Consider the following 15,809-nt stretch of genomic DNA (forward strand, 5'->3'; position numbering starts at 1 on the left):
TAGTGGTCCTTTTTGTAACAACATTTCGGGCAGAAAGGATGCCCTTCATCAGGCTAGTCGTATGCACATGAGATTGTGGATGCTCCTCCTTTGTGTGCCCAGCCCATCCTTTGTTGCTTTGATTTACAGGGTCAGGCAGTCAGGGCCGGCCTTAGGTGTTCAGGCGCCCTGTGCGAGCTAACCTTGTGGCGCCCCCCCCCCCCCCCAAAAAAAAAAAAAACACTGCTTGTTGCTGGCATCATGGCATAGGCTGGCTGACTATCCAACCAAGTAGTTACCAGCCCTCACACCCCAAAGGCCGGTGTAATGTTATACTTCCCTAGTTCGTGAGATTTCCCTACCCTCGTCACTTCCGGTCGCACCGGACATGACGTGAGGAGGTGTGCAGCGCCGCGCAGGCGCACAACGACAGGTTAGGGAAATTTCACAGCAGAGTGCGCATGCGCCAGGAGCCTCGCCGGCGGTTAGGGTAGGGAAAAACTATGGGCCAATGCGCAGTGATCGGATGGATGTTTTCAGCTGAACACCGGCCGACACTGCGCATGCACCGGGAGCCTCACCAGCGGTTAGGGAAGGGAAAAATTACGTACGGGCCAGTGCTTTTTCCCTACCCTAAACGCTGGTGAGGCTCCCAGCGCATGCACAGTGTCGGCCGGTGTCCAGCTGAGAAAATTTGTTTCCAATGTAGTATTAATAACTAAACAATTAAATAATAAACATATTGCATTGTCTACTTACCACCAGGACAATAAGATGATCTGGACTCTGGCTGCAGTCTGGCTCTGGGGACTCCATTGTCATTCTCTCCCCCCCCCCCCCTTCCCTTGTCACTCTCATTATCCCCCCTCTCCCTTGTCACTCATTATTCCACCCGCCCTCCCTTGTCACGCTCATTATCCCCCCCCCCATCACTCTCATTATTCCCCCCCCCCATCACTCTCACTATTCCCCCCCCCATCACTCTCACTATTCCCCCCCCCCCATCACTCTCATTATTTCCCTCCCCCATCACTCTCATTATTTCCCCCCCCATCACTCTCATTATTTCCCCCCCCCATCACTCTCATTATTTCCCCCCCATCACTCTCATTATTTCCCCCCCCATCACTCTCATTATTTCCCCCCCCATCACTCTCATTATTCCCCCCCCATCACTCTCACTATTCCCCCCCCCCATCACTCTCATTATTTCCCCCCCCCCATCACTCTCATTATTCCCCCCCCCCCATCACTCTCATTATTCCCCCCCCCATCACTCTCATTATTCCCCCCCCCATCACTCTCATTATTTCCCCCCCCCATCACTCATTATTTCCTCCCCCCCCCATCACTCATTATTTCCTCCCCCCCCATCACTCTCATTATTTCCTCCCCCCTCCCCCCTTGTCACTCTCTCTCTTCCCTCCCCCCTTGTCACTCTCTCTCTTTCTTTCCTCCCCCCTCGTCACTCTCTCTTTCTTTCCTCCCCCCTTGTCACTCTAGTGTACCTCTAGTGTAGCGTGGCCGAGCTCTGTTCGATCCGCGGTACAGGAGCATTTGTTTCCTGTACCCGGCCGGACTGACAGGAAGTGCACACTAAGTGAGCACTTCCTGTCAGTCCGGCCGGGTACAGGAAACAAAAGCTCCTGTACCGCGGACCTAACAGAGCTCGGCCACGCTACACTAACAGGCGCAGGCAGGATTCTTTAGAGCGGCAAGCCACTCAGGCGGCGCAGAATGAGGGGCGCCGCCAGCCGCCCCCAACTTATATAAGCAACTTTTTTTTTTACCGCAACGGGCGCCGGGCGCCCCCTGCTGAGTACAGGAGGGGGGGGGGGGGGGCTCGCCTGCCCATATTACATTGCGGGCTGTCGGCCGCCCGGCGCCCCTGTTGCTATGGCGCCCTGTGCGGCCGCACAGCCCGCACACCCCAAAGGCCGGCCCTGCAGGCAGTGGCAAACATGATAAAACATGATTGTTACTGATATCACATTTTGGTGGTGACGAGGAATAAACCTGTCCAGCACTAAAGATTTGGAGTCTGAGAATGTAGTTAGCAACTCATCTTGCTCTATAGATGAAAAGTGAAGCAAGCTGTGGCCAGAACAGCAGGACCTATACAGTCTGTTACCCATATGCATATATTTACCAGCATGATTTTTTATTTTCATATTTCTTGATATTGCCAGGCCACTTTGTAGGGCATGCAAGCAGAGAAGTAGTAGAAGAGCAAGCAAACATTTTGGAATGACATTTCAAATGTTTTTCCGCCTAAAATGTAAATATTAGCAATATTAGTAAATCAGAAGATAAAGTAGTGGCATTTTTCTGCTTTGGTACCATTTTTGCAAACATGACAACAGGATGTACAGCCATTTGGATTGCCAATTTTTGTAAATGAATAATCAAGTTTTTTTCTGGTCAGTATTTTTGTCAGTAACTGAGAAACAAATTCTAAAGTGATAGCTAAATATGACTGTACTTTTTGTTGTCACATGCAAAAAGACTGCTGCTACCAAACAGCATAACTGCCATAGCTTTCTGATTAAACCCCTCTCTGACAGTTGACATACATGTATGTCATCATTTAATCCCTCAGAAACTGAAGTCAATAGCGACCGTAATGAGTACTAAAATGAAGCAGTTCCGTTTAGTTAGCCTGGCAGGGCTTAAAGGGATTCTGTCACCTCTCATAACACAAATTCAGATTTTAAACCAGTCATGCTCCACAGATTACCTTGAATCGGCTTTGCTGTTCTATACTGTAATCCGTCCAGTAGTTTTGCTGAAAAACGACTTTTTTAATTGTGCTAATTAATCCTGAAGGTGCCCAGAGGGGCGTTATGTTCCACTTTGTGTGCCTAGTAACGCCCCCTGCAGTGCCCAAAACGCCTTCCTCCTGAATCCCTAACTGCCCACAGCGTCTCATCCCTCTCCTCCCTCTCCCTGACGGCCGAGCGAAGTCTCGCGCAGACGCAGTACCCACTGAGGGTGCGCCAGTGCGATTTGCTGGAGACTGAGGGAAGAGCGAGCATCGGACGTCACTGGGCTCGGCGCTTGCCCAGTGACGACGATGAAGCTCCTGCCCTCAGTCTCCAGCAAATCGCACTGGCGCACCCTCAGTGGGTACTGCGTCTGCGCGAGACTTCGCTCGGCCGTCAGGGAGGGGGAGGAGAGGGATGAGACGCTGTGGGCGGTTAGGGATTCAGGAGGAAAGGGCACACAAAGTGGAACGTAACGCTCCTCTGGGCACCTTCAGGATTAATAATTATAAAAGTTGTTTTTCAGCAAAACTACTGGACGGATTACAGCATGACTGGTTTAAAATCTGAATTTGTGTTAGGTGACAGAATCCCTTTAATAGGGAGACGTCACAATCGCCATAGACTGCAGTACTGAAGAATTGCAGTTTAATGGCATAAGTGATCAAACAATCAGAAATTCAATTCCCCTAGGGCATTAAAAATAAAAGTAAAAAAAAATATTTTAAAAAATATTTAAAAAGTATTTAAATGTGAATGACAATTAGTCAATTTTACGTATAAATGTAAGCAATAAAAATAAGCATCATTGATATCACTGCATCTTAAAATGTTCAAACTATTAAAATACATCCTGTACAGTGACCACTGTAACAAAAAAATCTCAATTTTTGGTCACCTCAGAAAAACTATCAAAAAGTAGTATGTACCCCAAAATGGTGCCATTAAAAACTATTGCTCCCTCAACAAAAAATACAGCTCCAAACTGCTTAAAGAAGAACTCCCGCAAAAATTTTATTCTCTGACCTGTTAGAAAGGTGCATGACTTAAATTGTAGTGAAGGTAAAGTCAATACAATCAACAAAGAAGAGTCAGTCACAGGTGGCACTGCTGATCCGTGTTAACACTAATACGTGCTTGCACAGGCCTCTCGATGCCTCCAACATAAACCAATACGGTGGTGCACTATCCAGAAAAGATTGGCGTCTAGTTGCCATGGAAATCCCTAGCAAACCAGACGTCATGCACACAAGGGTCCACTAATAGCAAAATACAACAAAGAGATACTGTTACAAGAACACATTCAAATCATTGCGGTCATTCAGACCTAGCTGACCTACTGCTCCTGTGCATATGATCCATTTTGCTTCTTTTTGTAAAGGGTACGGTGTCCGTCTCCTCCCTGTCTTCTATTCCAGCAAACTGGAGTGCTTTAACATTCCCTCCATGAACTTCTCTCACATGGTCAATTAGTCTGCGGCAGCCTTTTCCCGTCCTTATAGAGTTAAAGTGCTCCCTGATCCTCTCAAATAGACACCTGATGGTTCAAGACATACACTACATAAGTGCTTCTACAGTTTATGAAACTGGTGACCTTTTTTGTTATGGGGCCTATTTTTACAATCTTCTTTTGGGAGTTGTATTCACATAGCGAGCAACTGCCACATTTGTAGTTGCCTTTCGGCAACCTCTCCGGCAGCCAGTTGGTCTTCTCTTCTCCCAGGAATCTGCTTCTTACAATCCTATCTTTTATTGTGTGGCTCCGTCTATATGTTATTAACGGTTTCTCATCCACTATACCCTTCAAACCCACATCTTTTTTCAGGATATCACAATGTTTAAATATTGCTGTTCGTATTAAATTCGCCATCGGGTTAAATTTAAATAAGAACATGGATCTTTTTTTATTTTTCTGTTGTCCTATCCTGACATTTCCTCTTTTACATCTTAATAGCTCATCTTGGGAACATTTTTCTGCCTCTTTTATCTTCTCATCTAATATGTGCACGCATAGGCGTGCGCAGCCTATTGCATTAGGGTGTGCACCCTAAAGCACAAAAACACACGCCCCGCGCACATGTGTATTTGTGTATTTATGTATGTATGTATATATATATGTGTGTGTGTGTGTGTATATATATATATATATATATACACACACACTGTATATATATAATTATATACACACACACATATACACACAGGCTGGGCCTCACCCTAGCATTGCCGTGACTCCGCCTCTGCGCCTAGGAACAATATATAGGGGGGGGGGGGGGGGGGGGAGGGCACATAATATACCACAGTCATAATATTCCACCATATAATCATACTACTGAAAAAAACTAAATAAGTATATATAAATAAGATTACAAAATAGGAGAGTATTGCGGTATGCAGGGGTACCTTTTTATTGTACTATCCTAATACTTAAAAGACAAGCTTTCAAGAGTTTTCCTTTCTTCCTCGGTATTGCTTCATACCTGAGAAAGAGAGAAACACTCTCCAAAACTTTTCTTTAGAGTTTAAAGCAGTTTCAGCACTATAATAAAATAATTTACTTACAAAAGAAGCTATTCAGTCTTCTGCTATGCCGTCCTCTGCTTGCTTCCGCGGATCTTCCCCTCCTTTCAGTCTCTCCATAGTGCGCAGGTGCCCTGTTATGGGGGATATGTGGATGACACAGTGTTATGGGGGATCTGTGTATGACACACTTATGGGGGATCTGTGGATGACACATTGTTTTGGGGGATCTGTGGATGACACTTTTATGGGGGATCTGTGAATGACACATTTTTATGGGAGATCTGTGAATGACACATTTTTATGGGGGATCTGTGAATGACACACTGTTATGGGGGACCTATGGATGACACACTGTTATGGGGGACCTGTGGATGACACACTGTTATGGGGGACCTGTGGATGACACACTGTTATGGGGGACCTGTGGATGACACACTGTTATGGGGGACCTGTGGATGACACACTGTTATGGGGGATCTGTGGATGACATATGACTGAGGAGGGCTATCAGGGGACTTTATACAGGGGTAATATAACTGAGGGGTATCAGGGTAAATTATACAGGGGGTAATATAACTGAGGAGGGCTATCAAGGACATTATACAGGGGTAATATAAGTTATATTTCCTCTGTATAATGTCCCCTGATAGCCCTCCTAAGTTATATTACCCCTGTATAATAATGTCCCCTGATACCCCTTAGTTATATTACCCCCTGTATAATAATGTACACTGATACCCCTTAGTTATATTACCCCGCCCTGTATAATTTAACCTGATACCCCTCAGTTATATTATATAACTGAGGGGTATCAGGGTACATTATACAGGGGGTAATATAACTAAGGGGTATCTATCAGGGTACATTATACAGGGGTAATACAAGTGAGCAGGGCTATCAGGGACATAATACAGGGGTGAGGGGTAAGATAAGTTATATTACCCCTGTATAATGTCTGATAGTAGCCTAGCCCTCCTCGGTTATATTTCCCCTCATGTACCCTGATACCCCTAGTTATATTATCCCCTGTATGATTTACCCTGATACCCCTCAGATATATTATATAACTGAGGGGTATCAGGATAATACAGGCGACAACAGAGGATTCGTAGCACTGTGGGACGGGGGGGTACATACTACTTTTTTTATATGCCCAGCCCTCACCTCACCAGCTAGCAGACGGCCAGGCGCGCAGGCAGGGTACTACTATTCAGATGCAGCGTGACGTGACGTCAACGTCAACTCAGCCTGCGCCGCACAGCACGCACTCCCTCTCTGCCTCTGCCGGGTCCGGGACTCCGCCCCCTATTTGAATACTAGCCACCGCCCGCCGGCAGCCCACAGCCAGATATTGTAAATGAATTGACAGCGCGGCGGGCGGCGGCAGCCAGCAAAACAGACAGGGAAATAGGCTGGGGGGCAGTGCGCATGGAGGTGACGAACCTATTAGAGTGTGCCCAGGCACACCCGGCACACCCCGTGCGCACGCCTATGTGTGCTCGGGTTAACCCCTTTGTAAAAGCCGTTCTTTTAACTGCAGTGCTTGTTTTTTATATCCTTCATCTATACCAGGGCTGGCCAACCTGCGGCTCTCCAGCTGTTGCAAAACTACAACTCCCAGCAGGCCTAGACTGCTTACAGCTATCACGCCTACAGCAAGGCATGGTGGGAATTGTAGTTTTACAACAGCTGGAGAGCCGCAGGTTGGCCAGCCCTGATCTATACTATTGATGCGCCTCAATCTAATAAATTGCCCATACGGCACAGATTTTTTCACGGGATACAGATGAAAGCTGTGGATTTATATAAACCTGTCAGGAAATTGTATTTACAAAAAATGTTCCATGATAAAAATCAATTAGAGGTTTCCAAGAAAGAGTGTGAAATACCGCTAAAGTCCAACCCACTAGCCTTCAATATTGACACCCAGCTTCTGAGCTTCTGACTGGAATTGATTTTGACAACCCCTTTGAGGGTGACCTAGGATATTTTAACCTCTTCAGGACACAGGGCGTACCGGTACACCCTGATGTCCTGGTACTTAAGGACACAGGGTGTACGGGTACGTCCTATGTATTTCCGATCACCGCCGCCCGGCGGGCGGTGATCGGAACACGATGCCTGCTCAAATCGTTGAGCAGGCACCTTGGCTAAATGCCTGCCGCAGCTCTGCAGTTGAATACAGCGACGGGGCACAGGAGATGATAGTTCTCTGCCCCGCCGCCGATGTTCTTCTCAGCAGCGCAGTGGAGAAGGAGTCTCTCCCTCCCCCCTGTGCTGCTGCCGCCGCCTCCGCCGATATGAAGAGAAGGGAGGAGGAGGGGAGGGGTTGTGGCCACTGCGCCACCAATGAAGAAAACTGACCTGTAATACAAATACAGGAGGCGGGTGCCGGAATCAAATAGCCGGCACCCGACCCGTGTGACAGGGAGCTGCGATCAGCTGCAGTTGAGTTAACCCTTCAGGTGCGGTACCTGAGGGGTTAACTGCCGCTGATCACAGCTCCCTGTCACAAAGGTTGTGTGCCGGCTATTTGATTCCGGCACCCGCCTCCTGTCTTTGTATAAGAAACATTGGTGGCACAGTGCGATTTCCCCCCCCCTCCCAACACCCCAGTTTAAGAAACATTGGTGGCTCAGTGGGAAGTGCCAATGAGGGTTAAAAAATAATTTAAAGGGTTTCTACCACCAGAAATACTGTTATGTAGCTGACTGACATTAGCGATGCGCCCATGTCAGCACTACATAACAGTATGTTTCTAATGTTATTCCCTGCAGCCGTTTTAGTTAAAAATGCACTTTTATTATATGCTAATGAGCCTCTAGGTGCTATATGGGCGTAAAATCAGCACCTAGAGGCTCCGTCCACTCACCCTGTATTCCGCCCAGGTCCTGTGTTGTGCCCGCCCAGCTCCTCTTGATTGATGCCACTGTTCCCTGCATCGTTGGCGAAATCCCGCGCCTGCGCCGTTCACTTCTGTCTTCGGCGCAGGCGCAGTGAGTGAATGATGCGATCCTGGTGCCGGCTTCCTCACGGCGCCTGCGCCGACTACGTCACAGTGAGGAAGCCGGCATCAGGAAAGCGCCCTTCACTCACTGCGCCTGCCTCGAAGACCGAAGTGAACGGCGCAGGCGCGGGATTTCGCCAACGATGCAGGGAACAGTGGCATCGATCAAAAGGAGCTGGGCGGGCACAACATAGGACCTGGGCGGAATACAGGGTGAGTGGACGGAGCCTCTAGGTGCTGATTTTACGCCCATATAGCACCTAGAAGCTCATTAGCATATAATAAAAGTGCATTTTTAACTAAAACGGCTGCAGGGAATAACATTAGAAACATACTGTTATGTTTATTATACTGGGGTGTTGGGAGGGGCGCACTGCGCCACCAATGTTTATTATATTTGGAGGGCGCACTGCGCCACCAATGTTTAATATATTGGGGGGGGCGCACTGCACCACCAATGTTTATTATACTGGGGTGTTGGGGGGGCGCACTGCGCCACCAATGTTTATTATATTGATCTTCTACTATGCATTCTGTATTAAAAAATGCTATTATTTTCCCTTATAACCATGTTATAAGGGAAAATAATACAGTGAATAGACTTTCATCCTAGCAACCATGCGTGAAAATTGCACCGCATCCGCACTTGCTTGTGATTTTCACGCAGCCCCATTAACTCCTATGGGGCCTGCGTTGCGTGAAAAACGCACAACATAGAGCATGCTGCGATTTTCACGCAACGCACAAGTGATGTGTGAAAATCACCGCTCATGTGCACAGCCCCATAGAAGTGAATGGGTCCGGATTTAGTGCGGGTGCATTCCGGTATTTTGAATGCCGGATCTGGCACTAATACATTCCTATGGGGAAAAATGCTGGATCCGGCATTCAGGCAAATCTTCAGTTTTTTTTGCCGGAGATAAAACTGTAGCATGCTGCGGTTTTTTATCTTTTGCCTGATCAGTCAAACTGACTGAACTGAAGACATCCTGATGCATCCTGAACGGATTACTCTCCATTCAGAATGCATGGGGATATGCCTGATCAGTTCTTTTCTGGTATAGAGCCCCTAGGACGGAACTCTATGCCGGAAAAGAAAAACGCTAGCTTGAAAGTACCCTAAAATATTAAGTTTAAATCCCCCCTTTCCCAATTTTACATATAAAATATATAAACAATAAATAAATAAACATATTACATAGCGCTGTCCAAACTATTAAATTATTAAAAAATATCTCCTATGCGGTGAGCATTCACCATTTTTTAGTCACCTTGTCACCCCCAAAAATAGGATAGGACTGTTCTATTATGGGCCGAATGTTTCATAAAATGCAAAATCTATACAGCTTTTTTTTTTTTTTTTGCGCGGTATTGAGTATCGCAATACTTTTTTATGGTGACGAAAGCGAATCAAAATTTTGGTATCAAAACAAGCCTACAACCCTACGCCGATCTGATCGGCGTAGCATTGTCACGATACCTAAATTTAGATTCAGTTTAAATTTGGCGACTAAAAATTTGATTTGGCTCCTAAATTTTTAAGTTCAGGAGCCAATGGCTACTAGGTATTTTTTTTAGTCTGGAGCACTGCCTTACCCAAGATAATCGCCCAAAAACTGAAAAAACTATGGCTCTCAGAATATGGAGACACTAAAACATTATTTTGTTTTGGTTTCAAAAATATTATTGTGTAAAACTTACATAAATAAAAAATTATATACATATTAGGTATCGCCGCGTCCGTATCGACCAGCTCTATAAAAATATATCACATGACCTAACCCCTCAGATGAACACCGTAAAAAATGTAAAATAAAAACTGTGCTAAATAAACAATTTTTTGTCACCTTACATCATAAAAAGTGTAATAGCAAGAGATCAGAAAGTCATACGCACCCCAAAATAGTGCCAATAAAACCGTCATCTCATCCCGCAAAAATCATACCCTACCCAAGGTAATCGCCCAAAAACTGAAAAAATTATGTCTCTCAGACTATGGAAAAACTAAAACATGATTTTTTTTGTTTCAAAAAAGAAATCATTGTGTAAAACTTACATAAATAAAAAAAAGTATACATATTAGGTATCGCAGCATCTGTAATAACTTTCTCTATAAAAATATCACATGACCTAAGCCCTCAGGTGAATACCGTAAAAAAAAGAAAAATAAAAACGGTGTAAAAAAAGCTATTTTTTTGTCACCTTACATCACAAAAAGTGTAATAGCAAGCGATCAAAAAGTCACACGCACCCCAAAATAGTGCGAATAAAACCGTCATCTCATCCCGCAAAAATCATACCCTACCCAAGGTAATCTCCCAAAAACTGAAAAAATTTGGACTCTCAGACTATGGAAACACCAAAACATGATTTTTTTTGTTTGTTTAAAAAAAATCATTTTGTAAAACATAAATAAAACAAAAGTATACATATTAGATATCACCACATCCGTAACAACCTGGTCTATAAAAATGTCACATGATCTAACCTGTCAGAGGAATGTTGTAAATAACAAAAAATAAAAACGTTGCCAAAACAGCTATTTCTAGTTACCTTGCCTCACAAAAAGTGTAATATAGAGCAACCAAAAATCATATGTACCCTAAACTAGGACCAACAATACTGCCCCCCTATCCCGTCGTTTCTAAAATGGGGTCACTTTTTTGAAGTTTCTACTCTAGGGGTGCATCAGGGGGGCTTCAAATGGGACATGGTGTCAAAAAAACCAGTCCAGCAAAATCTGCCTTCCAAAAACCTTATGGCATTCCTTTCCTTCTGCGCCCTGCCGTGTGCCCGTACAGCAGTTTGAGACTACATATGGGGTGTTTCTGTTAACTACAGAATCAGGGCCATAAATATTAAGTTTTGTTTGGCTGTTAACCCATGCTTTGTAACTTGAAAAAAATTATTGAAATGGGAAATCTGCCAAAAAAGTGAAATTTTGAAATTGTATCTCTATCTATTTTCCATTAATTCTTGTGGAACACCTAAAGGGTTAACAAAGTTTGTAAAATCAGTTTTGAATACCTTGAGGGGTCTAGTTTATAGAATGGGGTCATTTTTGGGTGGTTTCTATTATGTAAGCCTCACAAAGTGACTTCAGACCTGAACTGGTCCCTAAAAATTGCTTCTAAACTTCTAAACATTGTAACATCCCCAAAAAATAAAATATCATTCCCAAAATGATCCAAACATGAAGTAGACATATGGGGTATGTAAATTAATAACTATTTTTGGAGTTATTACTATGTATTGTATAAGTAGAGAAATTGAAAGTTAGAAATTTGCAAATCTTTCCAAAATTTTGGTAAATTTGGAATTTTTTTATAAATAAAAATGAATTTTTTTTACTCAATTTTACAAGTGTCATGAAGTACAATATGTGACGAAAAAACAATCTCAGAATGGCCTGGCTAAGTAAAAGCGTTTTAAAGTTATCACCACATAAACACTGGTCAGATTTGCAAAAAATGGCCTGGTCCTTAGGCCTCATGCACACTGCCTTTTTTTTTTTGCGGTCCGCAAAAACGGTTTCCGTTGTTCCGTGATCCGTGTCTGTTTTTTCTTCCGTCGGTCTTCCTTGATTTTTAGAGGATCCACGGACATGAAAAATGAAAAAAAAAATCTAAGTCAAGTTTGCCTTTGATAGGAAAAAACGGACACGGATCACGGACGCGGATGACAATCTTGTGTGCATCCGTGATTTTTCACGGACCCATTGACTTGAATGAGGTGTTGGGTCCACGTTTTGTCCCCCCATGCCAGCTGGCAGTGTTATTAATATTTTTCATCAGCATGTTTTACAAGAGATAAGGGCCATTATTTATCCCCAGGTACAGGAGAATATAACAAATGGGGAAAAAAAAGCCCTAGAGTGGATAAAATCGCATAATGATATTATTGTGAAGCCGGCTGACAAGGGGGGCAATGTGGTCCTTATGACCAGGGATTAATATGCATCAGAGGCTATGAAATGTTGAAACAGGACCCAGTGGAGTGTATCCAGAAGAAACAAAAAAATCTACTATTTAAATATGTCACCCTGAGTTTTCTCCCAAAATAAGTTCTTGGTGAAATTAGTGCCCTCTCATCCTATGAAACCTTCATGGTACTTCATTCCTAAGATGCACAAGTCACTGAGCCATCCCCCGGGCCACCCTATTGTTGCCGGGATTGGCTCAGGGACAGAACCACTGTCCCAGTATGTTGACTGGTTATTAAGACCAATATTAAGTAGTGCTCCAGCCTACATGAGGGACACTAATGATTTTCTCCTGTCTTTGAAACGTGTTCACTGGCAGGAGGGTTATCAACTGGTGTCCTTAGATGTGGAGAGTTTATATACATGCATACCACATGTTGAAGGAGTGACAGCAGTCATGGATGTTTTAAAACAGGCAGGAAAGAGTTCCCTTTATTGTGATTTTGTGCAGGAGGCTTTATTGTTTATTTTAGAGAATAATGTCTTCAGGTTTGGAAGGGACTGGTATAGACAAAAAGTCGGTACAGCAATGGGGACTCCAGTCTCATGTACTTTTGCTAATATGTACCTAGCCAGATTAGAAGACAAGTGTATTTTTAATACCAGCAATCCTTACCTGCAGTACATTAAATTGTTTCTTCGGTTTGTGGACGATATTTTTATAATTTGGACCGGCACAGAGAGTGCATGCAGGGAATTTGTAAAGCACCTCAATGATGAGAATTGTATGGCTATAAAATTCACTATGGGCCAGATTTATCACGACTCTGACAGCTCACTCCACTTTCACATATGGCTAAAGTCAGTTTTAGCCAAGTCAGATTTATGATCGCCCCTTTAAGACTGTAATAAATGTGGTTTGACGGTAGCAGTTTATCCGTCAGTAAGCAGCTTTACAAAAGTCGCACGCTTTTATGAAAAAGTCGCATGTTCTATTAAAAAGTCTCATAAGATAAGCATGGTCCTCACTGGAGTGAAGTTGCGACTTTTTTGCGACTTTTTAAAAAAGTCCCAATAGTAAATCTGTCTAGAGATTAATTTACATACGAAAACACGCCCACTTTCAGAAAACTGGCGAGCATAGTGCAGAGCAGAAAAAAGTCGCAAATTTGTGCGCAGTTTTAGCCTTTGGGACTTTTTTGCGACTTTTCCACTCCACAAAAGTTACTTTGCCTAATGATATATCTGGCCCTATGAATTTCGGGGGGTTACGTCTAGAATTTTTGGACGTTTCCTTCGTGGCTTGTGTTGGAGAGTTGGTCACGGAGGATCATCATAAGCCCACGGCGACCAACTCTCTACTACACCACGACAGCTTTCATCCGTATCCCGTGAAAAAATCTGTGCCGTATGGGCAATTTATTAGATTGAGGCGCATCAATAGTATAGATGAAGGATATAAAAAAACAAGCACTGCAGTTAAAAGAACGGCTTTTACAAAGGGGTTATCCCGAGCACCTATTAGATGAGAAGATAAAAGAGGCAGAAAAATGTTCCCAAGATGAGCTATTAAGATGTAAAAGAGGAAATGTCAGGAAAGGACAACAGAAAAATTGCCCGATGGCTAATTTAATACGAACAGCAATATTTAAACATTGTGATATCCTGAAAAAAGATGTGGGTTTGAAGGGTATAGTGGATGAGAAACCGTTAATAACATGTAGACGGAGCCACACAATAAAAGATAGGATTGTAAGAAGCAGATTCCTGGGAGAAGAGAAGACCAACTGGCTGCCGGAGAGGTTGCCGAAAGGCAACTACAAATGTGGCAGTTGCTCGCTATGTGAATACAACTCCTAAAAGAAGATTGTAAAAATAGGCCCCATAACAAAAAAGGTCACCAGTTTCATAAACTGTAGAAGCACTTATGTAGTGTATGTCTTGATGCGCAATTGCGGCCACTTTTACATTGCGGCCAACATCAGGTTTCTATTTGAGAGGATCAGGGAGCACTTTAACTCTATAAGGACGGGAAAAGGCTGCCGCAGACTAATTGACCATGTGAGAGAAGTTCATGGAGGGAATGTTAAAGCACTCCAGTTTGCTGGAATAGAAGACAGGGAGGAGACGGACACCGTACCCTTTACAAAAAGAAGCAAAATGGATCATATGCACAGGAGCAGTAGGTCAGCTAGGTCTGAATGACCGCAATGATTTGAATGTGTTCTTGTAACAGTATCTCTTTGTTGTATTTTGCTATTAGTGGACCCTTGTGTGCATGACGTCTGGTTTGCTAGGGATTTCCATGGCAACTAGACGCCAGGTATAAGAAGTCAGCACGTAGGTACGTGCATACGTAGTGGCCTGAGGAAGCACAATCACTTCTGCGCGAAACGGCCGTCGCCGCTTATATGTTAATATGGCAATCTGCTACTTAGCCGCATAACCTGTCTGTCTTGAATAAAAGAAGCAAAAGAACCATTGGTGAGTGCTGCCGATCTTTTCTTCATCCTATATTTGCTAAATGTAGTGAAGATAATCTTCTCATATTTGTGAGTTATCCCCTCCCTTCTAATTTTTATGTCATGTGACCAACTCTTTGATCTCTAACTTACACAGGGCTGGAAGTCAGTTCCTTCTCTATTCATTCCTATGAGACGGACATTGAGGCTCCCATAGGAATACACAGAGAATCTGACTTCCTGTCCACACATAAGACACTGTGTTATTTGGAAAGTCTGATTGCTGATTACATGACACAGCTGTGAAACAGAAGGGAGGGGATAACTCACAAATCCAGACACTGGTAAGAAGATTACCTTCACTACAGATGATGTACCTTTCTAGCAGGTCAGAGAATAAAATTATAGGTATTTTGGCCACTGCTTTTTTGCCTTATGTCCCATTACTATCCCACTGCCTCCCTGAGGAGCTGACATTAATCAGTGAAGCATGTAGGAGTAGAAGCTCATTTGCTATATGGGTACAATGAGGACCTGAGAAGCCAGTGCAGAGGATGGGAGTGGTAGTGGCCCTGGAACTCCCTCAAGCCATTACTCCCTGGGGATCGATGCAGTGGAAATGTAGTTTGAAGAATCAGGCCAGAAGTAATCGTATAACTGTCTCTTTTTACTGACTGCGAAATATAACCTGTGGTACATCCAGCAGCAGTAAATACAAAGTGCAGTTTCTGGCACCAGTTTAGAAGGCATGATAGCAGGTTGGATGACTATAGATTTGCACTAGCAGGAACTTGTGGGTATAAGTGTCCACTGTAGGATTCAGACGTGAGCTTTGTCTGACCTATTTGTGGTTTAGGTGATGGGTGTCTGAGCCATAATCCCTCAGTCATTCTGCTGTCTCGTCCTACTAATGCTTTCTGGAAGCAGAATATGCTGATCTCTTTGGAGTGTTGGTCTCACGGGAGAAGAATAGCAGGTTCGTAGGAGTAGGAGCTCTGGCATGTGCTTCCTCTCCTTTCTCTAGCTAGGCTTAAACTCTTTTTATTATAAAAGTGAAAAACAATATAAAAAAGAAAACTTATAGTAATTCAAAACAAAACCCAAACTAGCCCAGCCATACACACACAAAACTACACATACCAAAACTAACCTGC

At 43.9% G+C, this 15,809-nt stretch overlaps 1 protein-coding gene across 2 annotated transcripts in view; it reads left to right on the forward strand.

Moving 5' to 3' along the window:
• Window positions 1-15,809, forward strand: part of LOC122936092 (cytochrome b5 reductase 4) — a 356,825-nt gene that overhangs the window by 244,120 nt on the left and 96,896 nt on the right. The gene's annotated exons all lie outside the window — the stretch shown is intronic.

The sequence above is a fragment of the Bufo gargarizans genome, chromosome 4, assembly GCF_014858855.1.
Source record: "Bufo gargarizans isolate SCDJY-AF-19 chromosome 4, ASM1485885v1, whole genome shotgun sequence".
NCBI classification, from domain to species: domain Eukaryota; kingdom Metazoa; phylum Chordata; class Amphibia; order Anura; family Bufonidae; genus Bufo; species Bufo gargarizans.